This window comes from Salmo trutta, chromosome 38, assembly GCF_901001165.1.
Source record: "Salmo trutta chromosome 38, fSalTru1.1, whole genome shotgun sequence".
Taxonomy (NCBI): domain Eukaryota; kingdom Metazoa; phylum Chordata; class Actinopteri; order Salmoniformes; family Salmonidae; genus Salmo; species Salmo trutta.
The window spans coordinates 33,710,916-33,738,357 of NC_042994.1; the positions used below are offsets into that span (position 1 = coordinate 33,710,916).

General features: G+C 41.8%; 1 pseudogene; it reads left to right on the forward strand.

Moving 5' to 3' along the window:
• LOC115178082 (zinc finger protein 271-like) overlaps positions 1–21,141 on the forward strand; it is a 33,459-nt pseudogene extending 12,318 nt beyond the window's left edge.
• The last annotated feature ends 6,301 nt before the right edge of the window (positions 21,142–27,442 follow it).

The following is a 27,442-nucleotide window of genomic DNA, read 5'->3' on the forward strand; positions in this document are numbered from 1 at the left end:
CAGAAGCCACCGTTTTCCCCTGATACCGACCTGTCAGAGTCTCATATAGAGGTCCAGGACCTACTGCCACTTGGCTATGCATACTGACACGCTGCTACTGCATCCATAGACCCCCCCCCCCATACTGACACGCTGCCACTGCATCCCAAGTACATAGACCCCCCCCCCATACTGACACGCTGCTACTGCATCCATAGACCCCCCCCCCATACGGACACACTGCTACTGCATCCCAAGTCCATAGACCCCCCCCCCAGGGTTCCAAGAACAATACTTACCTTACGAATCTGAAATGGCAGAACTCATACAAAGGAACCACACAAGTCCATAGACCCCCCCCCCCCCAGGGTTCCAAGAACAATACTTACCTTACGAATCTGAAATGGCAGAACTCATACAAAGGAACCACACAAGTCCAAAAACAACAGAACACCTGGTCGTGACTTGGTAAACCGCGCACATGCGCGACGCATAGCATCGACCAGAGTAAATGAACCCAAGGCTCTAACCCACAGGAAAACGGTGATAACCCGGATATATATATAAAAAAAGGAAAATGGACACTGCCTAACAACCACATCCCATAACCATAGCAACGCTACGAGCCACGCTGGGAGCAGCTACATCCGTGCCATCAAACCTCGCCGTCGTCAAGGCAACCCGTGCATCTTTGCTGCCGTACGCCAGGGAGATGACCTCCACAATCCGATGAGAAAGATGCTGCTTAGAGAGAGAGAGAGCCCTACCCTGAGCTGGATTAGTGAAACAGATTAAAAGCTGGTCACAAATGTGGATATCCGTTTGGTCCTTTGGTCCATACACACTGCTTAGAGAAAGGGAACACTGGACACAGGCCATGCAACCTTCGTTCTTCTCTGGAAGCAAATGGAGGAGATGAGAAAGGTGTCACGTCCTGACCATGGTAAGCTGTTATTTTCTATGGTAGAGTTGGTCAGGGCGTGTGACAGGGGGGGTTTATTCTATGTGTTCTATTTCTATGTTATTAGGTTCTAGTTTTTGTATTTCTATGTTGGTTTTGTTTGGGATGATCTCCAATTAGAGGCAGCTGGTTCTCGTTGTCTCTAATTGGAGATCATACTTAAGTAGGGGTTTTTCTGCCTGGGTTTTGTGGGTGATTTATATTTTTTGAGTGGTGTTTGTTTCTCCTCTGCGTCACGGTTTGTTGTTTTTATCTATTCAGTTATTTGATGTATTGCATAGTTTCACAGAGTAAATAAAATGTGGAACTACACACACACTGCACATGCAACCTTCGTTCTTCTCTGGAAGCAAAATGGAGGAGATGAGAAAGGGAACAGCTGTAAAACATAACCTTGGGAACGGGTTCAAGTCCGGGCTCTGGCTGGGCCACTCAAGGACATTCAGAGACTTGTCCCGAAGCCACTCCTGCATTGTCTTGGCTGTGTGCTTAGGGTCGTTGTCCTGTTGGAAGATGAACCTTCGCCCCCAGTCTGAGGTCCTGAGCTCTCTGGAGTAGGTTTTCATCAAGGATCTCTCTGTACTTTGCTTCGATCATCTTTCCCTCGACCCTGACTAGTCTCCCAGTCCCTGCCGCTGAAAAACATCCCCACAGTATGATGCTGCCACCACCATGCTTCACCATAGGGATGGTGCCAGGTTTCCTCCAGATGTAAAGCTTAGCATTCAGGCCAAAGAGTTCAATCTTGGTTTCATCAGACCAGAGAATTTTGTTTCTCATGGTCAGAGTCCTTTGGGTGCCTTTTGGCAAACTCCAAGCGGGCTGTCGTGCCTTTTACTGAGGAGTGGCTTCTGTCTGGCCACTCTACCAAAAACATCCTATTTGGTGGAGTGCTGCAGAGATGGTTGGCCTTCTGGAAGTTTCTCCCGTCTCCACAGAGGAACTCTGGAGCTCTGTCAGAGTGACCATCGGGTTCTTGGTCACCTCCCTGACCAAGGCCCTTCTCCCTCGATTTCTCAGTTTGGCCGAGCGGCAAGCTCTAGGAAGAGTCTTGGTGGTTCCAAACTTCTTCCATTTAAGAATGATGTAGGCCACTGTGTTCTTTGGGACCTTCAATGCTGCAGACATTTTTTGGTACCCTTCCCCAGATCTGTGCCTCAACAAAATCCTGTCTCTGAGCTCTCCGGACAATTCCTTCGACCTCATGGCTCGGTTTTTGCTCTGACATGCACTGTAAACTGTGGGACATTATATTGACAGGTGTGTGCCTTTCCAGTCCACTCCTTTGCATGGCCTGGTGCCTCTAATCTGGGTACCAGCCTCTTTAGGTAACAGGCCATTCCTTGCCATTCCCAAAGAGACTGGCCTTTCAGCAAGCTCAACTATGAGGCTATACGTGCCTACATATAGATTGTAACATGGAATAACCAACTAACAACTGATAAGGCAAAATACCGCAATAGAGTGGTTAATAAAACTGCTCATGCAACAAGAACCAGAAGTGCTGACTGCTAGGGGAGCAGAGTGGAGGATTTTAAGTGAACATTTTTGGTACAAACTTCATTACAAGCCTAAGTGAACATTTCTTTGGAAGACTGTTGTGGAGGGAGGGAGAAGGGTAGATAGGCACAATGTGTAACTACAACACAGACTGCTATGGAAGGTTGAGTTAGCTACAACACAGACTGCTATGCAAGGTTGAGTTAGCTACAACACAGACTGCTATGCAAGGTTGAGTTAGCTACAACACAGACTGCTATGCAAGGTTGAGTTAGCTACAACACAGACTGCTATGGAAGGTTGAGTTAGCTACAACACAGACTGCTATGCAAGGTTGAGTTAGCTACAACACAGACTGCTATGCAAGGTTGAGTTAGCTACAACACAGACTGCTATTGAAGGTTGAGTTAGCTACAACACAGACTGCTATGGAAGGTTGAGTTAAAGCTATTGATTGTAGCTACAACACAGACTGCTATGGAAGGTTGAGTTAAAAGCAATAGACTGTACCTACAACACAGACTCCTATGGAAGGTTGTGTTAGAAGCTATAGACTGTAGCTACAGGACAGACTGCTATGGAAGGTTGAGTTAAAAGCAATAGACTGTAGCCACAACACAGACTCCTATGGAAGGTTGAGTTAGAAGCTATAGACTGTAGCTACAGGACAGACTGCTATGGAAGGTAAGAGGTTGGATATTGTGATGGCATGCTGCTAAAATTGCTTAATTGTTTAGTTGGTTGGTTCAGCTTTGTAATTCGTTGATATTGCTAGATAATTAGTTTATAAACTAACTGTAGCTAGCTATATGGTAACAGCAGCTAACTAAACTAGCTAGCTAGCTAGATTACATTCAATTTGGCTGCATTGTGGCTAGTTAACGCTCTCTCACTAACGTTAGCTAGCTAGCTAGCAGTTTTAGATGCTAACCAGATGGGCCATTTTTCTTTTCTAGCTAACCTAGGTAGCTAGTTAGCTGTTTTAGATGCTAACCAGACGGGCCATTTTTCTTTTCTAGCTAACCTAGGTAGCTAGCTAGCTGTTTTAGATGCTAACCAGACGGGCCATTTTTCTTTTCTAGCTAACCTAGGTAGCTAGCTAGCTATATAGCGTGAGTGTGGCCCAGTGTCTTTCCCAGCCCATTCTAGTGACCAGCGTCCTCTGGAATCAGCCATGACACATCACTGGGACATTGTTATTACATTATCATTAACAGGGCGGCAACGTAGCCTAGTGGTTAGAGCGTTGGACTAGTAACTGAAAGGTTGGTGGTTTGAATCTCAGAGCTGACAAAGTAAAAAATCTGTCGTTCTGCCCCTGAACAAAGCAGTTAACCCACTGTTCCTAGGCCAAAAATTGTAAATACGAATTTGTTCTTAACTGACTTGACAAGTTAAATAAAGGTTAACAACAACAACAAACAACACAAAAACAGACATTACAGAATGTTAGTTGTCGACTGATCACATCCGATCTTATTCTCGATTATCCTCTTTCCAGTGAAATCAACAGTGTGTCTTTCTAGCCTCCGAAAAGAAAAATGGCCGTAGAAAAATGTATAAAAATGGCCGTCATGTCGAACTCAGGGGGGGGTTTCCATCTTCTTTAAAGCCATGTCAGACGGCAGCGTATTAATCTGGTGCTACACAGACACAGATACAGACACAATCAGTCTGTTGATTTTAGATGGAAATCACTGGTTTCTACTGAATAATCAGATGTGATCATATCAACGTTTTTATTGGTCACATGCGCAGGATACAGGAAGTAGGTTAAACGTTGTAGTGAAATGTTTACTCGTGGGCTCTTCTTAACAGTGCAGTACACATCCACTATTACATAAGGTGGTAATGTCTGTTAATGATAATGTAATGACAATGTCCCAGTGATGTGTAAACCTGTCTGTTAATGATAATGTAATTACAATGTCCCAGTGATGTGTAAACCTGTCTGATAATGTAATGACAATGTCCCAGTGATGTGTAAACCTGTCTGTTAATGATAATGTAATTACAATGTCCCAGTGATGTGTAAACCTGTCTGATAATGTAATGACAATGTCCCAGTGATGTGTGTACCTGTCTGATAATGATAATGTAATAACAATGTCCCAGTGATGTGTGTACCTGTCTGTTAATGATAATGTAATAACAATGTCCCAGTGATGTGTAAACCTGTCTGATAATGTAATTACAATGTCCCAGTGATGTGTGTACCTGTCTGATAATGTAATGACAATGTCCCAGTGATGTGTATACCTGTCTGTTAATGATAATGTAATTACAATGTCCCAGTGATGATGCAATCTCCATTGCCCTCCACACTGCCCTTTCCCACCGGGACAAAAGGAACACCTATGTCAGAATGCTGTTCATTGACTACAGCTCAGCGTTCAACACCATAGTGCCCTCAAAGCTCATCACTAAGCTAAGGACCCTGGGACTAAACACCTCCCTCTGCAACTGGATCCTGGACTTCCTGACGGGCCGCCCCCAGGTGGTGAGAGTAGGCAACAACACATCCGCCACGCTGATCCTCAACACGGGGCCCCCCAGGGGTGCGTGCTCAGTCCCCTCCTGTACTCCCTGTACACTCAATAATCTCCTTTGCCTTGTTCACGTTGAGGGAGAGGTTGTTGTCCTGGCACCACATGGCCAGGTCTCTGACCTTCTCCCTATAGGCTGTCTCGTCGTTGTCGGTGATCAGGCCTACCACTGTTGTGTAATCGGTCATGCCTGGCCAGTCATGCCTGGCCGTGTGGTGCCAGGACAACAACCTCTCCCTCAACGTGATCAAGACAAAGGAGATGATTGTGGACTACAGGAAAAAGGAGGACCGAGCACGTCCCCAATCTCATCGACGGGGCTGCAGTGAAGCAGGTTGAGAGCTTCAAGTTCCTTGGTGTCCACATCACCAACAAACTATCATGGTCCAAGCACACCAAGACAATCGTGAAGAGGGCACCACAAAACCTATTCCCCCCCCTCAGAAGACTGAAAATATTTGGTATTGTAGCAGTGGAGGAATGGTCCTTAACATGGGGTTTACAGTTATCTGTATCAAGGTGCTGTTGTAGAGGAATGGTCCTTAACATGGGGTTTACAGTTATCTGTATCAAGGTGCTGTTGTAGAGGAATGGTCCTTAACATGGGGTTTACAGTTATCTGTATCAAGGCCATCAGACTGTTAAATAGCCATCACTAGCCTTCTACCACCTGGCCACCCAACCCTGCACCATAGAGGCTGCTGCCCTACATACATAGATATGGATTCACTGGCCTCTTTAATAATGGAATCACTGGCCTCTTTAATAATGGAATCACTGGTCACTTTAATAATGGAACACTGGTCACTATAATAATGGAACACTGGTCACTTTAATAATGGAATCACTGGCCTCTTTAATAATGGATTCACTGGTCACTTTAATAATGGAACACTGGTCACTTTAATAATGGAACACTGGCCTCTTTAATAATGGAACACTGGTCACTATAATAATGGAACACTGGTCACTTTAATAATGGAATCACTGGTCACTTTAATAATGGAACACTGGTCACTTTAATAATGGAACACTGGTCACTTTAATAATGGAACACTGGTCACTATAATAATGGAACACTGGTCACTATAATAATGGAACACTGGTCACTATAATAATGGAACACTGGTCACTATAATAATGGAACACTGGTCACTTTAATAATGGAACACTGGTCACTTTAATAATGGAACACTGGTCACTTTAATAATGGAACACTGGTCACTATAATAATGGAACACTGGTCACTTTAATAATGGAACACTGGTCACTTTAATAATGGAACACTGGTCACTTTAATAATGGAACACTGGCCTCTTTAATAATGGAACACTGGTCACTTTAATAATGGAACACTGGCCACTTTATTAATGGAACACTGGTCACTTTAATAATGGAACACTGGTCACTTTAATAATGGAACACTGGTCACTTTAATAATGGAACACTGGTCACTTTAATAATGGAACACTGGTCACTTTAATAATGGAACACTGGTCACTTTAATAATGGAACACTGGTCACTTTAATAATGGAACACTGGTCACTATAATAATGGAACACTGGTCACTTTAATAATGTTTACATCGTCCTAATATTTATACGTTTCTTAATTACATTCTTTTACTTTTAGATTTGTGTGTATTATTGTGAATTGTTAGATACTACTGCACTGTTGGAGATAAGAACACAAGCATTTCAATACACAATAACATCTGCTAACCATGTGTCTGTGACCAATAACATCTGCTGAATGTGTGTCTGTGACCAATAACATCTGCTGAATGTGTGGACCAATAACATCTGCTGAATGTGTGGACCAATTACAGCTGCTGAATGTGTGTCTGGGCCAATAACATCTGCTGAATATGTGGACCAATAACATCTGCTGAATGTCTGGACCAATACCATCTGCTGAATGTGTGGACCAATAACATCTGCTGAATGTGTGGACCAATAACATCTGCTGAATGTCTGGACCAATACCATCTGTTGAATGTGTGGACCAATACCATCTGTTGAATGTCTGTGACCAATAACATCTGCTGAATGTCTGGACCAATAACATCTGCTGAATGTGTGGACCAATACCATCTGCTGAATGTGTGGACCAATAACATCTGCTGAATGTGTGGACCAATACCATCTGCTGAATGTGTGGACCAATAACATCTGCTGAATGTGTGGACCAATAACATCTGCTGAATGTCTGGACCAATACCATCTGTTGAATGTGTGGACCAATACCATCTGTTGAATGTCTGTGACCAATAACATCTGCTGAATGTCTGGACCAATAACATCTGCTGAATGTGTGGACCAATAACATCTGCTGAATGTGTGGACCAATGACATCTGCTGAATGTGTGGACCAATACCATCTGCTGAATGTCTGGACCAATACCATCTGCTGAATGTCTGGACCAATACCATCTGCTGAATGTCTGGACCAATACCATCTGCTGAATGTGTGGACCAATAACATCTGCTGAATATGTGGACCAATAACATCTGCTAAATGTGTGTCTGTGACCAATAACATCTGCTGAATGTCTGGACCAATAACATCTGCTGAATATGTGGACCAATAACATCTGCTGAATGTGTGGACCAATAACAGCTGCTGAATGTGTGGACCAATAACATCTGCTGAATGTGTGGACCAATAACATCTGCTGAATGTGTGGACCAATAACATCTGCTGAATGTGTGGACCAATAACATCTGCTGAATGTCTGGACCAATAACATCTGCTGAATATGTGTTTGTGACCAATAACATCTGCTGAATGTGTGGACCAATAACATCTGCTGAATGTGTGTATGGACCAATAACATCTGCTGAATGTGTGTTTGTGACCAATACAATTTGATTTGTACCTCTCCCCCTCTACATCATTACATGGTCAGCCATTTCCTCTACCGTTCAGCCATTACCCACACAAATCTAAAAGTTAAAATAATGGAATTAAGAAATATATAAATTCAAGGACAATCAATGTGGAGTGGCATCGACTAAAATACAGTAGAATAGAATACAGTGTGAATACTGACTTGCCTAGTTAAATAAAGGTTAAATTATAAATATATATATATATATATATATATATATGAGATAAGTAAAGCAATATGTAAACATTATTAAAGTGACCAGTAATTCCATGTCTAGGTTGTATGGTAGAGGAAATGTAATGATTTAGACAGGGAGAGGTTGTATGACAGGGTCAGAGACCGTTTGGACTGGGAGAATGGGGATTGGGTGGGTGGTGATGGGAGTAGTTTAGTTTATAAGGGAATTATTTGTATTGAGTTAGAAATGCAGGGTTAGTTAAGAGAAGAATATAGCGGTATTGGTAGGTCGTAACCGGTCTCCCACTCCGGTACAGTCGGGGGCGGTGTTGGCACCTCTCGGTCGGTTAAATCAAAACTAAAAGCAGAACAACAACAACAGCTGGTCAGCCATCTCGGTAGCTTGCTAGCCAACATAGCGGAAACGTTCAAGCTCTTAAGACGTTTTCTGATATATGAGCCACTGTGTTTTGAACACATTTCTATCGTCTAACTAGTTACCCCATTTAATTTCCTGTTTACGTTGTTATTGGTCAGCTAACTAGCTTGTTAAGTTAGCATTAGCCTAGCTAGCTAACGTAGCTGGCTGGTTGATTTTGCATTAGCCTAGCTAGCTAACGTAGCTGGCTGGTTGTTAAGTTAGCATTAGCCTAGCTAGCTAACGTAGCTGGCTGGTTGTTAAGTTAGCATTAGCCTAGCTAGCTAACGTAGCTGGCTGGTTGTTAAGTTAGCATTAGTCTAGCTAGCTAACGTAGCTGGCTGGTTGTTAAGTTAGCATTAGCCTAGCTAGCTAACGTAGCTGGCTGGTTGAGTTAGCATTAGCCTAGCTAGCTAACTGTTAGCAAACATCCCCGACCATGAGTTCACCAAGCTACTCGCCTCCTGTTGAAGAAGAGGAGGAGGAGGAGGAGGTCTGCTGGACGGAGGAAGAGGGTCTGTGGCTGAACGTTGTCGTGAAAGAGGAGGATGAAGAGGAGGATGTCACAGTAAAACAAGAAGAAGAAGAGGAGGAAGGTGAGGCTGTTACCGTGAAAGAAGAAGAGAAAGACGTTACAGTGAAAGAAGAGGAAGACGCGTTCAGAGTGAAAGAGGAAGAGGAGGATGTTACAGTAAAAGAAGAGGAGGAAGAGAAAGAGGAGGAAGCAGTTTTTGAAGTGAAGAAGGAAGGAGAGATGACTGTCACATTGAAAGAGGAGGAGACAGGCGATCTGATTAACACCAGTAAGTACTGTCTTAAAAACAGGGGCATTTTACTCCGCACTTGTTCAACTGATGTGACAAAAGCTATGAAAAGTACCCAGATTTTTAATTGATAAGAAATAGTCATTCATATCCACAAAATATGCTATGAAATCAAACTGTATTTCTCACATGCGCCGAATACAACAAGTGTAGACCTTACCATGAAAATGCTTACTCACAAGCCCTTAACCAACATTGAATTTTACCTTTATTAAACTAGGCAAGTTAGTGAAGAACACATCCTGAACAGGTAACCAAATGGTTACCTGGACTATTTGCATTGTGTGCCCCACCCAACCCCTCTTTTAAGCTGCTGCTACTCTCTGTTCATCATATATGCATAGTCACTTTAACCATATCTACATACTACCTCAATAAGCCTGACTAACCGGTGTCTGTATATAGCCTCGCTACTGTTATTTTCAAATGTCTTTGATTTGATTCTTATTTACGATGACAGCCTACCAGGGAACAGTGGGTTAACTGCCTTGTTCAGGGGCAGAATGACAGATTTGTACCTTGTCAGCTCAGGGGGATTCGATCTAGCAACCTTTTGTTTACTAGTCCAACGCTCTAACCACTAGGCCACCCTGCCGCCACCCCAATACATTGCGGTTCAAGAAGAGTCAACAAAATATTTAGCAAATAAGCTAAAGTAAAAAGTAACACAATAAAATAACAATAACGAGGCTATATACAGGGGGTACCGAGTCAATGTGCGGGGGTATGCATAGATAATAAACAGCGAGTAGCAGCAAGGGGGGTCAATGTAAATAGTCCGGTGGCCATTTGAATAATTGTTCAGCAGTCTTATGGCTTGGGGGTAGAAGCTGTTAAGGAGTCTTTTGGACCTAGACTCGTCACTCCGGTACCACTTGCCGTGCGATAGCAGAGAGAAATCAGTCTATGACTTGGGTGACTGGAGTCTCGGACAATTTTTGGGCCTTTTCTCTGACACCTCCTGGTATATTGTTCCATTTTACGTAAAGTATCATCACTTATCTAGAAAAGGTAGTGAAAACATTTAAAAAAGGTTGTTTTTTCATCATGGTAACCTCAACACCAAAGTTGTTTTTTTTTTTTTTGCAGCTTTGAAATTGTTCTCGTTTAGTGGGAACTATCACAACACTGTCAATAACAACTGATTGGCTGAGAATAAAACCTGTTATTGGTATGACAACCAGATGTTTTATTTTTTTAAATTTGAACTCCAAAGAGGGAAATGGCCATAATGGATACGTGGGCTGCTTATTATTAAGTTACGCTGTGTAAACAGTTTTCACATTTATGAGTTAGAACAATAGAATGCTTCTAACAGAGAGTCACCTTGAATTGATTCAGAACACCGAGTCAGTTCTCTCATTAACCTCGCTCTTCAATAAAAAGTCATTTTGAATTGATTCAGAACACCGAGTCAGTTCTCTCATTAACCTGGCTCTTCAATAGAGTCACCTTGAATTGATTCAGAGCACCGAGTCAGGTCTCTCATTAACCTGGCTCTTCAATAGAGTCACCTTGAATTGATTCAGAGCACCGAGTCAGTTCTCTCATTAACCTGGCTTTTCAATAAAGACTCACCTTGAATTGATTCAGAACACTAACAATAGTTCTCTCATTAACCTGGCTTTTCAATAAAGAGTAACCTTGAATTGATTCAGAACACCAACATCAATAAAGAGTCATTTTGAATTGATTCAGAACACTAACAATAGTTCTCTCATTAACCTGGCTCTTCAATAAAGAGTCATTTTGAATTGATTCAGAACACCAAGTCAGTTCTCTCATTAACCTGGCTCTTCAATAAAGAGTCTCTTTGAATTGATTCAGAACACCAAGTCAGTTCTCTCATTAATCTGGCTCTTCAATAAAGAGTCACCTTGAATTGATTCAGAACACCAAGTTAGTTCTCTCATTAATCTGGCTCTTCAATAAAGAGTCATTTTGAATTGATTCGGAACACCCAGTCAGTTCTGTCATTAACCTGGCTCTTCAATAAAGAGTCACCTTGAATTGATTCAGAGCACCGAGTCAGTTCTCTCATTAACCTGGCTCTTCAAGAGTCACCTTGAATTGATTCAGAACACTAACAATAGTTCTCTCATTAACCTGGCTCTTCAATAAAGAGTCACATTGAATTGATTCAGAACACCAACATCAATAAAGAGTAATTTTGAATTGATTCAGAACATCAACATCAATAAAGAGTCATTTTGAATTGATTCAGAACACCAACATCAATAAAGAGTCATTTTGAATTGATTCAGAACACCAAGTCAGTTCTGTCATTAACCTGGCTCTTCAATAAAGTGTCACCTTGAATTGATTTAGAACACCAAGTCAGTTCTCTCATTAACCTGGCTCTTCAATAAAGAGTCACCTCGAATTGATTCAGAACACCAACATCAATAAAGAGTCATTTTGAATTGATTCAGAACATCAACATCAATAAAGAGTCATTTTGAATTGATTCAGAACACCAACATCAATAAAGAGTCATTTTGAATTGATTCAGAACACCAAGTCAGAGCTGTCATTAACCTGGCTCTTCAATAAAGAGTCATTTTGAATTGATTCAGAACACCAAGTCAGTTCTCTCATTAATCTGTCTCTTCAATAAAGAGTCACCTTGAATTGATTCAGAACACCAAGTCAGTTCTCTCATTAACCTGGCTCTTCAATAAAGAGTCACCTTGAATTGATTCAGAACACCAAGTCAGTTCTCTCATTAACCTGGCTCTTCAATAAAGAGTCACCTTGAATTGATTCAGAACACCAAGTCAGTTCTCTCATTAACCTGGCTCTTCAATAGAGAGTCATTTTGAATTGATTCGGAACACCCAGTCAGTTCTCTCATTAACCTGGCTCTTCAATAGAGTCATTTTGAATTGATTCAGAACACCAAGTCAGTTCTCTCATTAACCTGGCTCTTCAATAAAGAGTCACATTGAATTGATTCAGAACACCAACATCAGTACTGTCATTAACCTGGTGGACCATTTCAGTTTGTCCGTGATGTGTACGCCGAGGAACTTAACTTTCCTCCACTACTGTCCCGTCGATGTGGATAGGGGGGTGCACCATCTGCTGTTTCCTGAAGACCACGATCATCCCCTTTGTTTTGTTGACGTTGAGTGTGAGATTATTTTCCTGACACCACACTCCGAGGGCCCTCACCTCCTCCCTGTAGGCCGTCTTGTCGTTGTTGGTAATCAAGCCCACCACTGTAGTGTCGTCTGCAAACTTGATGATTGAGTTGGAGGCGTGCATGGCCACACAGTCATGGGTGAACAGGGAGTACAGGAGAGGGCTGAGAACACACCCTTGTGGGGACCCAGTGTTGAGGATCAGTGGAGTGGAGATGTTGTTTCCTACCCTCACCACCTGGGGGCGGCCCGTCAGGAAGTCCAGGACCCAGTTGCACAGGGCGGGGTCCAGACCCAGGGTCTCGAGCTTAATGATGAGTTTGGAGGGTACTATGGTGTTAAATGCTGAGCTGTAGTCCATGAACAGCATTCTTACATAGGTATTCCTCTTGTCCAGATGGGTTAGGGCAGTGGGCAGTGTGATTGCGGTTGCGTCGTCTGTGGACCTATTGGGGCGGTAAGCAAATTGGAGTGGGTCTAGGGTGTCAGGTAGGGTGGAGGTGATATGGCCCTTGACTAGTCTCTCAAAGCACTTCATGATGACGGAGGTGAGTGCTACTGGGCGATAGTCATTTAGCTCAGTTACCTTAGCTTTCTTGGGAACTGGAACAATGGTGGCCCTCTTGAAACATGTGGGAACAGCAGACTGGGATAAGGATTGATTGAGTATGTCCGTAAACACATCAGCCAGCTGGTCTGTGCATGCTCTGAGGACGCGGCTAGGGATGCCGTCTGGGCCTGCAGCCTTGCGAGGGTTAACACTTTTAAATGTTTTACTCATGCTGGCTGCGGTGAAGGACAGTCCGCAGGTTTTGATAGCGGGCCGTGTCAGTGGCACTGTATTGTCCTCAAAGCGAGCAAAGAAGTTGTTTAGTTTGTCTGGGAGCAGGACATCCTGGTCCGCGACGGGGCTGGTTTTCCTTTTGTAATGCGTGATTGACTGTAGACCCTGCCACATACGTCTCGTGAATTGCGACTCTACTTTGTCTCTATACTGACGCTTAGCTTGTTTGATTGCCTTGCAGAGGGAATAGCTACACTGTTTGTATTCGGTCATGTTTCCGGTCACCTTGCCCTGATTAAAAGCAGTGGTTCGCGCTTTCTGTTTTGCACGAATGCTGCCATCATTCGACGGTTTCTGGTTGGGGAATGTTTTAATAGTCACCGTGGGTACAACATCACCGATGCACTTGCTAATAAACTCGCTCACCGAATCAGCGTATACATCAATGTTGTTATTCGCTGCAATGCGGAACATATCCCAGTCCACGTGATCGAAGCAATCTTGAAGCGTAGAATCCGATTGGTCGGACCAGCGTTGAACAGACCTGAGCACGGGCGTTTTCTTGTTTTAGTTTCTGTCTATAGGCTGGGAGCAACAAACTGGAGCCGTGGTCGGGGCGGGGCTTTGTATGCATCACGGAAGTTAGAGTAACAATGGTCCAGGATTTTTTCCGCCCGGGTAGCGCATTCGATATGCTGATAACGTTTAGGGAGTCTTGTTTTCAGATTAGCCTTGTTAAAATCCCCCAGCTACAATCAATGCAGCCTCAGGATATGTGGTTTCCAGTTTACATAGAGTCCAATGAAGTTCTTTCAGGGCCGTCGAGGTGTCTGCTTGAGGGGGATATACACGACTGTGATTATAATCGAAGAGAATTCTCTTGGTAGATAATGCGGTTGACATTTGATTGAAAGGAATTCTAGGTCAGGTGAGCAAAAGGACTTGAGTTCCTGTATGTTGTTATGATCACACCACGTCTCGTCAATCATAAGGCATATACCCCCCGCCCTTCTTCTTACCAGAGAGATGTTTGTTTCTGTCGGCGCGATGCGTGAAGAAACCAGGTGGCTGTACCGACTCCAATAGCGTGTCTCGAATGAGCCACGTTTCCGTGAAACAAAGAACGTTACAGTCTCTGATGTCTCTCTGGAAGGCTAAACTTGCTCGGATTTCGTCTACCTTGTTGTCAAGAGACTGGACGTTGGTGAGTAGTAAACTCAGGAGCGGTGCGCGATGTGCCTGTCTACGGAGCCGGGCCAGAAGACCGCTTCTTCTGCCCCCAGATTTCCTGGGGTAACAATGTAAAAAATAATACACAAAAAAAACAAAATACTGCATAGTTTCCTGAGAACGCGAAGCGAGGCGACCATCTCTGTCGGCGCCGGATCTAATATCCCTACATTTATGTTTATCATCTGTTATTGTCTGGTTGATTTACAGCACGGTCTAGTCTGGGTGATTTACAGCAGGGTCTAGTCTGGTTGATTTACAGCAGGGTCTAGTCTGGTTGATTTACAGCAGGGTCTAGTCTGGTTGATTTACAGCAGGGTCTAGTCTGGTTGATTTACAGCAGGGTCTAGTCTGGTTGGTTTACAGCAGGGTCTAGTCTGGTTGATTTACAGCAGGGTCTAGTCTGGTTGATTTACAGCAGGGTCTAGTCTGGTTGGTTTACAGCAGGGTCTAGTCTGGTTGATTTACAGCAGGGTCTGGTCTGGTTGATTTACAACAGGGTCTAGTCTGGTTGATTTACAGCAGGGTCTAGTCTGGTTGATTTACAGCAGGGTCTAGTCTGGTTGATTTACAGCAGGGTCTAGTCTGGTTGATTTACAGCAGGGTCTAGTCTGGTTGATTTACAGCTGGGTCTAGTCTGGTTGATTTACAGCAGGGTCTAGTCTGGTTCATTTACAGCTGGGTCTAGTCTGGTTGATTTACAGCAGGGTCTAGTCTGGTTGATTTACAGCAGGGTCTAGTCTGGTTGATTTACAGCAGGGTCTTGTCTGGTTGATTTACAGCAGGGTCTAGTCTGGTTGATTTACAGCAGGGTCTAGTCTGGTTGATTTACAGCAGGGTCTGGTTGATTTACAGCAGGGTCTGGTTGATTTACAGCAGGGTCTGGTTGTTTACAGCATGGTCTGGTTGTTTTACAGTAGGGTCTAGTCTGGTTGATTTTTCAGCTGTGTCCGGTCTGGTTGATCTGTACCTCCACACATTGACTCGGTAACGTACACCCTGTGTATAGCCTCGTTATTGTTAGGTTCTTATTGTGTACTTTTTATTTTATAGTTTAGTTTACTTAGCAAATATTTTCTTAACTCTTATCTTTCTTGAACTGCATTGTTAGTTAAGGGCTTGTAAGTAAGCATCTCAAGTTAAGGTCTACACCTGTTGTATTGTTAGGTGAAGTTATGGGTCCTACAGTAGGTCTATGTTATTGTTAGGTGAAGTTATGGGTCCTACAGTAGGTCTATGTTGTTGTTAGGTGAAGTTATGGGTCCTACAGTAGGTCTATGTTATTGTTAGGTGAAGTTATGGGTCCTACAGTAGGTCTATGTTATTGTTAGGTGAAGTTATGGGTCCTACAGTAGGTCTATGTTGTTGTTAGGTGAAGTTATGGGTCCTACAGTAGGTCCTACAGTAGGTCTATGTTATTGTTAGGTGAAGTTATGGGTCCTACAGTAGGTCTATGTTATTGTTAGGTGAAGTTATGGGTCCTACAGTAGGTCTGTGTTATTGTTAGGTGAAGTTATGGGTCCTACAGTAGGTCTATGTTGTTGTTAGGTGAAGTTATGGGTCCTACAGTAGGTCTATGTTGTTGTTGGGTGAAGTTATGGGTCCTACAGTAGGTCTATGTTGTTGTTAAGTGAAGTTATGGGTCCTACAGTAGGGCTATGTTGATGTTAGGGGAAGTTAGGGGTCCTACAGTAGGGCTATGTTGATGTTAGGAGAAGTTATGGGTCCTACAGTAGGTCTGTGTTATTGTTAGGTGAAGTTATGGGTCCTACAGTAGGTCTATGTTATTGTTAGGTGAAGTTATGGGTCCTACAGTAGGTCTATGTTGTTATTAGGTGAAGTTATGGGTCCTACAGTTGGTCTATGTTATTACTGCTGGGACCATTCAACAGTCTAGATTTACCAGGGTATTACTGCTGTTCACCACCTGGGACCATTCAACAGTCTAGATTTACCAGGGTATTACTGCTGTTCACCACCTGGGACCATTCAACAGTCTAGATTTACCAGGGGGTATTACTGCTGTTCACCACCTGGGACCATTCAACAGTCTAGATTTACCAGGGTATTACTGCTGCTCACCACCTGGGACCATTCAACAGTCTAGATTTACCAGGGTATTACTGCTGTTCACCACCTGGGACCATTCAACAGTCTAGATTTACCAGGGTATTACTGCTGTTCACCACCTGGGACCATTCAACAGTCTAGATTTACCAGGGTATTACTGCTGTTCACCACCTGGGACCATTCAACAGTCTAGATTTACCAGGGTATTACTGCTGCTCACCACCTGGGACCATTCAACAGTCTAGATTTACCAGGGTATTACTGCTGTTCACCACCTGGGACCATTCAACAGTCTAGATTTACCAGGGGTATTACTGCTGCTCACCACCTGGGACCATTCAACAGTCTAGATTTACCAGGGGGTATTACTGCTGTTCACCACCTGGGACCATTCAACAGTCTAGATTTACCAGGGGGTATTACTGCTGCTCACCACCTGGGACCATTCAACAGTCTAGATTTACCAGGGTATTACTGCTGTTCACCACCTGGGACCATTCAACAGTCTAGATTTACCAGGGTATTACTGCTGTTCACCACCTGGGACCATTCAACAGTCTAGATTTACCAGGGTATTACTGCTGTTCACCACCTGGGACCATTCAACAGTCTAGATTTACCAGGGTATTACTGCTGTTCACCACCTGGGACCATTCAACAGTCTAGATTTACCAGGGGGTATTACTGCTGTTCACCACCTGGGACCATTCAACAGTCTAGATTTACCAGGGTATTACTGCTGTTCACCACCTGGGACCATTCAACAGTCTAGATTTACCAGGGTATTACTGCTGCTCACCACCTGGGACCATTCAACAGTCTAGATTTACCAGGGTATTACTGCTGCTCACCACCTGGGACCATTCAACAGTCTAGATTTACCAGGGGGTATTACTGCTGTTCACCCCCTGGGACCATTCAACAGTCTAGATTTACCAGGGTATTACTGCTGCTCACCACCTGGGACCATTCAACAGTCTAGATTTACCAGGGTATTACTGCTGTTCACCACCTGGGACCATTCAACAGTCTAGATTTACCAGGGTATTACTGCTGTTCACCACCTGGGACCATTCAACAGTCTAGATTTACCAGGGTATCACTGCTTAACAATAAACCGTTTTTGGGGTTGTCATAGACTTACAATTGTTGTTTTGATTATTTCTTGAACAGTCTCTAAGAGACTATTTGGTTGTGATAATTGCAAAATATGTATTTTGGATGCAGCAGTTGTTAGCTTAAATGCTAACGCTAGGCTTGTAGCAAAGCTGTTAGCTAGAATGCTAACGCTTATTGACATAGGCTGGTAGCAAAGCTGTTAGCTAGAATGCTAACGCTTATTGACATAGGCTGGTAGCAAAGCTGTTAGCTAGAATGCTAACGCTTATTGACATAGGCTGGTAGCAAAGCTGTTAGCTGGAATGCTAAAGCTTCTTGACATAGGATGGTAGCAAAGCTAGCCGAAGAACATTTTACTGGTTGAAATTGATTTTTTTTTTTTAAGTATAAAGCAGTTGATTTTAAACAATGGCACAAACATTATATTAAGCAGGACATTCAAACGAGCCTGTACAATTATGATCCAAAGGTAGTGTGAAATGCACTCATAAGCAACCTGTAAATGGAGGCTATTTTTGCTGTAAGTTTATGAGAACTCCCCTGAGTTTTCCCCCACGGTGGTCAATTAGTACTTAGGGTTTTAACAGCTGTATTAACTTATTTCTAGAATCATCCACTATATACTACTGTGAAAAAAACAAGATAATATGGCTGTTGTTGTTCACTTGAATGTCCTTAAGACAGTTTTCAAATGAGTTTGTAAAAACATTTAACTTCTTGCGAATCATTGTGATGCTACCGTCCCACCTGGCCAACATCCGGTGAAATCGCAGAGCGCCAAATTCAAATTCCATAAATCGGAATATTAAACATTCATGAAAATACAAGTGTCATACATCATTTAAAAGCTTAACTTCTTGTTCATCCAGCCACGTTGTCGGATTTCAAAAAGGCTTTACAGCGAAAGCACACCATGCGATTATCTGAGGACAGCGCAATACATTTTCCAACCAAGCAAATGCGTTGCGAAAGTCAGAAATAGCGATAAAATAAATCACTTACCTTTGAAGATCTTCATCTGGTTGCAATCACAAGGGTCCCAGATACATAATAAATGGTCCTTTTGTTCGATAAAGTCCTTCTTTATATCCCCAAAAAGTATGTTTCAATGGCACGCTTGACTCAGTAATCCACCGGTTTCCCTCGTTCAAAATGCATACAAAATTAATCCCGTAAGATACCAATAAACTTCTAAACAAGTCAAACAATGTTTCTAATCAATCCTCAGGTACCCTATTATGTAAATAAACGATAAAATGTAAGACTGAGAATACCGGAGACCATTACCGGACATAAATGACGAAGTACGAGCACTCACCGGAACGCGCTACAAACACTACAGCCAAAATGGGAGCCACTTAGAAAAACTACAAAATTCTGGCTCATTTTTCAAAAACAAGCCTAAAACTCTTTCTAAAGACTGTTGGCATCTAGTGGAAGCCCTAGGAACTGCAATCTGGGAGGACTTCCTTTTATATTCCCATTCCCAGCCATTGTAATCAGAGGTGAGCTGGAAAAAAATAATTCTGGATGGATTGTCCTCTGGTTTTTGCCTGCCATATCAGTTCTGTTATACTCAGACATTATTTTAACAGTTTTGGAAAATTTAGAGTGTTTTCTATCCAATACTATCAATTATATGCATATCCTAGCTTCTGGGCCTGAGTAACAGTCAGTTTACTTTGGGCACCTCATTCATCCAAACTTCCGAATACTGCCCCATAGCCCGAAGAAGTTAAACATTCATTACAGACTTAAATTGTACATCACGGGCATCACCTTTCAGCTAAAATAAACAGTGGATTTCTACTGTTGTGGGCCTTTAACCATCGGTCTGACTTTGTTGTTCACACAGGAGAGAGACATGACTATAGTGGATCCTCTGGGGAGCCTCAACATCATGATGCTGACGAGGCAGGGAAGAGTCTCTCCACATCAGACCACCTCAAGAAACACCAGCAGAGACCCACAGGAAAGACACCTCACTGCTGCGCTGACTGTGGGAAGAGTTACTCAAGATCAGATTCACTGAAACTACACCAGAGAATTCACACAGGTGATAAATCTCACTGCTGCTCTGACTGTGGGAAGAGACTCACCTCTTCGGCAGACCTTAAAAGACATGAGAGAATCCACACAGGAGAGAAACCTTATAGCTGCTCTGACTGTGGAAAGAGTTTTAATGTTCCAAGCAGCCTGAAAACACACCAGAGAACACACACAGGAGAGAAACCTTATAGCTGTTGTCATTGTGGGAAGAGCTTTACTTCGTCAAGCCGTCTGACTATACACCAGAGAACACACACAGGAGAGAATCCTTATATCTGTGATCAATGTGGGATGAATTTTACTACATCTAGACTGCTGACTTTGCACCAGAGAACACACACAGGAGATAAGCCTTATAGCTGTAATCAATGTGGGAAGAGTTTTGCTCACTCACGCAGCATGACAGCACACATGAGAATACACACTGGAGAGAAACCTCACTGTTGCTCTGACTGTGAGAAGAGATTTACCTCTTCAGCAGATCTTAAAATACATCAGAGAATCCATACAGGAGAGAAACCTTATAGCTGCTCTGACTGTGGGAAGAGCTTTTCAAAATCATCTACATTACAATCACACCAGAGAATTCACACTGGAGAGAAACCTTATAGCTGCTCTGACTGTGGGAAGACCTTTTCAAAATCATCTACATTACAATCACACCAGAGAATTCACACTGGAGAGAAACCTTATAGCTGTTATCAATGTGGGAAGAGTTTTACTGAATCTAGAAGGCTAACTACACACCAGAGAACACACACAGGAGTGAAACCTTACCACTGCTCTGACTGTGGAAAGAGATTTGTTTCGTCGGGACATTTAAAATCACACCAGAGAACACACACAGGAGAGAAGCCTTATAGCTGTGATCAATGTGGGAAGAGTTTTACTCACTCAAGCAGCCTGACTATACACCAGAGAACACACACAGGAGAGAAACCTTATAGCTGTGATCAATGTGGGAAGAGTTTTGTTACTTCTAGCCAGCTGACTATACACCAGAGAACACACACAGGAGAGAAATCTCATAGCTGTGATCAATGTGGGAAGTGTTTTGTTACATCTAGCCGTTTGACTATACACCAGAGAACACACACGGGAGAGAAACCTTACAGCTGTGATCAATGTGGGAAGAGTTTTGTTACATCTAGCAGTCTGACTATACACCAGAGAACACACACAGGAGAGAAACCTTACGGCTGTGATCAATGTGGGAAGCGTTTTACTACATCTAGCCATCTGACTACGCACCAGAGAACGCACACAGGAGAGAATCCTTACAGTTGAAATCAATGTGGGAAGAATTTTACTCAGCCAGACTGGCTGATATCACACCAGAGAACACACACAGGAAGTAAATATTGTAGTTGTGATCAATGTGGGAAGAGATACTCTGGTAAAAAGATCTCTGATTAAACATCAGAAAATACATGAAGGAGTTGTTTCATGATATCAATGAAATAATGTAGAATGTTTTTAATATTGTAGAAGGCATATTTTAATGATGTCACAATGTAGAATGTTTTTAATATTGTAGAAGGCGTATTTTAATGATGTCACAATGTAGAATGTTGTAGAAGGCGTATTTTAATGATGTCACAATGTAGAATGTTGTAGAAGGCGTATTTTAATGATGTCACAATGTAGAATGTTGTAGAAAGCGTATTTTAATGATGTCACAATGTAGAATGTTGTAGAAGGCATATTTTAATGATGTCACAATGTAGAATGTTTTACCGTTGTAGTAGGAGTATTTTAATTAATAATGTCACAATGTAAAATATATATACTGAGTGAGATATTCTTCCTTGTGCGCCTTCACTCCAGGTCTTTCTTATGTCCACTACTTTAGTAAACAAAACCTACAGACGAGAGCAGTATCCTACACGCTTCTAGTGCGCAATCCCACATTTCTGAGACTGAAGCTCTTGTGTGTTGTAGTAAAACAGAGGCTGAAAATGTACAGGGGGTTTAAAGGTTCATTCCCCCCCCCCCCAAAGAATGGCTTGATGATGCTCTCAGTAGAAATGTACAGGGAGTTTGAGGCTCATCCCCCCCCCCCCTAAAGATTGGCTTGATGATGCTCTCAGTAGAAATGTACAGGGAGTTTGAGGCTCACCCCCCCCCTAAAGAATGGCTTGATGATGCTCTCAGTAGAAATGTACAGCGAGTTTGAGGCTCATCCCCCCCCCCCTAAAGATTGGCTTGATGATGCTCTCAGTAGAAATGTACAGGGAGTTTGAGGCTCACCCCCCCCCCCCTAAAGAATGGCTTGGTGATGCTCTCAGTAAAAATGTACAGGGAGTTTGAGGCTCATTATTTGTGTTTTCTGTAACGGGTGTAGAGCCTCGTATCAGTGTTCCATACCTCCATCTAGTGGTGTCTCTAGCTCCCTACTCTCACCATCCTCTTTTTATTTATTCCCGAGGGAAACCGTTCACATGTATAAGCAATAAATGATGATGTTTCTCTGTCCGGTTTGTGTATATTTGGTATATATAATGTAGAGCATGCATTCTGTTGTACTAAGTACTGATTTATTGATGTTCTGATGTGTTTTCTTGCCCCGTCATGTGACATGTAATTACCATTTGAAATAGAAGCCTGGTGCCTTTTCACACTAATGATGACCTGAGATCATGTGACATGTAATTACCATTGAAATAGAAGCCTGGTGCCTATTCACAATGACGATGGCCTGAGATCACGTGACATGCAATTACCAGTGAAATAGAAGCCTGGTGCCTATTCACAGTGATCATGATCTGAGATCATGTGACATGCAATTACCAGTGAAATAGAAGCCTGGTGCCTATTCACAGTGATCATGATCTGAGATCATGTGACATGCAATTACCAGTGAAATAGAAGCCTGGTGCCTATTCACAATGACGATGGCCTGAGATCACGTGACATGCAATTACCAGTGAAATAGAAGCCTGGTGCCTATTCACAGTGATCATGATCTGAGATCATGTGACATGCAATTACCAGTGAAATAGAAGCCTGGTGCCTATTCACAGTGATCATGATCTGAGATCATGTGACATGCAATTACCAGTGAAATAGAAGCCTGGTGCCTATTCACAGTGATCATGGCCTGAGACCATGTGACATGTAATTACCATTGCAATAGAAGCCTGGTGCCTATTCACAGTGATCATGGCCTGAGACCATGTGACATGTAATTACCATTGAAATAGAAGCCTGGTGCCTATTCACAGTGATCATGGCCTGAGACCATGTGACATGTAATTATCATTGAAATAGAAGCCTGGTGCCTATTCACAGTGATCATGATCTGAGACCATGTGACATGTAATTACCAGTGAAATAGAAGCCTGGTGCCTATTCACAGTGATCATGGCCTGAGGACCCAACTGTTCTTTTAACCTTTTATTTAGGCACTTTCTTGTACTATTATATATTCTTTGGGCACCATGTAATTTCAATAAACATCTTTATTTGACCGTTTAGGATCTTTGTTTTGACAGGGTCTCTATCTCTTCCAACAATGTCAAATTAAAGAGTTACTATTTATGTGATTAACAAAAAGTGTTGCCTTACACTTACCGCGTTGATGACCCACTTGAATCAAAATGTAGCGATCTGTTTTCTACAAATTGTCCTCTAACCAGGGATGTACACATTATTCCCAGATTCCGTGTGGTTTTTGAGCTGTTCGTTTTAACAGGACGTGCAACTTCATCTACCCCCCCTCTCGCACAATTGATTTCAACGTGACATGACAAATAAGTGTTGTGTTCCTTTGTTTAGCGACCCCTACATTTAAATGTATCACTCCAAAATGTAGCTGACTGTCTTCTGCAGGTTGTCCTCTAACCAGTGAGGTGAAATATATCTCCCATTTCCATGTGTTTTTTTTGTTTTGTTAGTTTCAACAGCACGTACAACCTAATTTCCCCCCTAATCGATATCAGTGATTTATTGCTACTTGTCAAAACAACAGCGTTTTTGGTGCTTGTGCAGTTAAAAAAAATACAAGTAATATGATTACTATTGTGTTTGTGTATATAGCACATTTTATGTTTAGGTTTTCAATATATCCCAAACTGTTTCTGCATATTGGTTATTGATTTGGACACGTTAAAACTGTGTTTTGACATTCAGGCTATCCCACCTAGCAACATGTCATTGAACAGAAGACTTTGCCCGACGTCCAAAAAACGTTCGGTTTTGGTTTACATTTTTCAGGTTATTGTTTCAACGGCTTGAAAACAACTTAATTTAAATGTACGGTCTATGAACAATTTTATTAACAATCCTACATCACTCCAGTATTTCTTGACAACATTCAAGTACTAATTGTCTTTATTCCACTACTGAAGAAGCATGACTCAAATCACCTAATATTTCAAACATCCAGCCTGACAAAAGATACATTTTATGCCTCACCATTAAGTGAATTATTGCTAATACATATTAACAAAGGGGTGTACATTTGGGTTTTATATTTCATGTTTAATATTAATGTAACATTTAGTAATCATAATTATTTATGCAACCAACTGACAATTTTTGTGTACAATTATATTGATGAAATATTATTTATGAAACAAACTGACTTTTTTTTGTTTGTTGTTCAACTATATTGTTTACAAACAATGTAGTAAAAACAAGCTTATATTTTGGGTTGGAGCTCAAAGCCAGTGAGTTCAGAATGGGGGGGGTATAATAAACTGGTATTATAAATACAGAGTTCCAGTATCAGAATGGGGGGGGGGGGGTATAATAAACTGGTATTATAAATACAGAGTTCCAGTATCAGAATGGGGGGGTATAATAAACTGGTATTATAAATACAGAGTTCCAGTATCAGAATGGGGGGGGGTATAATAAACTGGTATTATAAATACAGAGTTCCAGCATCAGAATGGGGGGGGGTATAATAAACTGGTATTATAAATACAGAGTTCCAGTATCAGAATGGGGGGGGGTATAATAAACTGGTATTATAAATACAGAGTTCCAGTATCAGAATGGGGGGGGGGTATAATAAACTGGTATTATAAATACAGAGTTCCAGTATCAGAATGGGGGGGGGGGGGGATAATAAACTGGTATTATAAATACAGAGTTCCAGTATCAGAATGGGGGGGGGGGGTATAATAAACTGGTATTATAAATACAGAGTTCCAGTATCAGAATGGGGGAGGGGGGTATAATAAACTGGTATTATAAATACAGAGTTCCAGTATCAGAAAGGGGGGGTATAATAAACTGGTATTATAAATACAGAGTTCCAGTATCAGAATGGGGGGGGGGGTATAATAAACTTGGTATTATAAATACAGAGTTCCAGTATCAGAATGGGGGGGGGTGGGTATATAAACTGTTATTATAAAATACAGAGTTCCAGTATCAGAATGGGGGGGGGTATAATAAACTGGTATTATAAATACAGAGTTCCAGTATCAGAATGGGGGGGGGTATATAAACTGGTATTATAAATACAGAGTTCCAGTATCAGAATGGGGGGGTATAATAAACTGGTATTATAATACAGAGTTCCAGTATCAGATTGGGGGGGGGGGTATAATAAACTGGTATTATAAATACAGAGTTCCAGTATCAGAATGGGGGGGGGGGTATAATAAACTGGTATTATAAATACAGAGTTCCAGTATCAGAATGGGGGGGGGGGGTATAATAAACTGGTATTATAAATACAGAGTTCCAGTATCAGAATGGGGGGGTATAATAAACTGGTATAATAAATACAGAGTTCGCATGAATCAGAATGGGGGGGGGTATAATAAACTGGTTATTATGAAAATACAGAGTTCAGTATCATAATGGAGGGGGGGGTATAATAAAACTGGTATTATAAATACAGAGTTCCAGTATCAGAATGGTGGGGGGGTATAAAAATAAACCTGGTATTATAAATTACAGAGTTCCAGTATCAGAATGGGGGGGGGTATAATAAACTGGTATTATAAAATACAGAGTTCCATATCAGAATGGGGGGGGGTATAATAAACCTGGTATTATAGAATACAGAGTTCCAGTATCAGAATGGGGGAGGGGGTAATAATAAAACTGGTATTATAAATACAGAGTTCCAGTAGTATCAGAAATGGGGGGGGGGTGTATACATAAACTGGTATTAAAAATATACAACAGAGGTCCAGTATCAAATGGGGGGGTATAATAACTGGTATTATAAATTACAGATTCCAGTATCGATGATGGGGGGGGGATAATAAACTTGGTCATTGATAATCAGATGGTTCCCGTATCAGAATGGGGGGGTATAATAACTGGTATATAAATACAGAGTTCCCGGTATCAAATGGGGGGGGTAATAATAAACTGGTATTATAAATACAGAGCTTCCAGTAATCAGAATGGGGGGGTATAATAAACTGGTATTATAAATCCAGAGTTCCAGTATCAAATGGGGGGGGGGTCTAATAACGGTATTTATAGATACCGAGTTCAGTATCAGAATGGGGAGGTATAATAAACTGTATATAATACAGAGTTCCGTATCATAAAATGGGGGGGAATAATTAACTGGTATTAATAAAATACAAGAGTTCCCAGTATCAGAATGGGGGGGGTAATATATTAAACTGGTATTATAAATATCAGAGTTTCCAGTATCAGAAATGGGGGGGTATAATAAACTGGTATTATAAATACAGAGTTCCAGTATCAGAAGGGGGGGGGGTATAATAAACTGGTATTATAATACAGAGTTCCAGTATCAGAATGGGGGGGGTATAATAAACTGGTATTATAAATACGAGTTCCAGTATCGAATGGGGGGGGGGTATAATAAACTGGTATATAAATAGAGAGTTCCGTATCAGAATGGGGGTGTACTAAAATGGTATTATAAAACAGAGTCAGTATCAGAATGGGGGGGGTATAATAAAACTGGTATTAAATACAGAGTTCCAGTACAGAAGGGGGGGGGTTATAATAATGGTATTAAAATACAGAGTTCCAGTATCAGAATGGGGAGGGTTATAATAAACTGGTATTATAAATACAGAGTTCAGTATCAGAATGTGGGGGGGGTATAATAAACTGATTATAAAACAGAGTCCAGTATCAGAATGGGGGGGTATATAAACTGGTATTATAAATACAGAGTTCCAGTATCAGAATGGGGGGGGTGGGTATAATAAACTGGTATTATAAATACAGAGTTCCAGTATCAGAATGGGGGGGGTATAATAAACTGGTATTATAAATACAGAGTTCCAGTATCAGAATGGGGGGGGGGGGTATAATAAACTGGTATTATAAATACAGAGTTCCAGTATCAGAATGGGGGGGTATAATAAACTGGTATTATAAATACAGAGTTCCAGTATCAGAATGGGGGGGTATAATAAACTGGTATTATAAATACAGAGTTCCAGTATCAGAATGGGGGGGTATAATAAACTGGTATTATAATACAGAGTTCCAGTATCAGAATGGGGGGGGTATAATAAACTGGTATTATAAATACAGAGTTCCAGTTCGTAATCAGAATGGGGGGGGGTATATAAAAAACTGGTATTATAAATACAGAGTTCCAGTATCAGAATGGGGGGGGGTATAATAAACTGGTATTATAAATACAGAGTTCCAGTATCAGAATGGGGGGGTATAATAAACTGGTATTATAAATACAGAGTTCCAGTATCAGAATGGGGGGGGGGTATAATAAACTGGTATTATAAATACAGAGTTTCCAGTATCAGAATGGGGGGGGTATAATAAACTGGTAT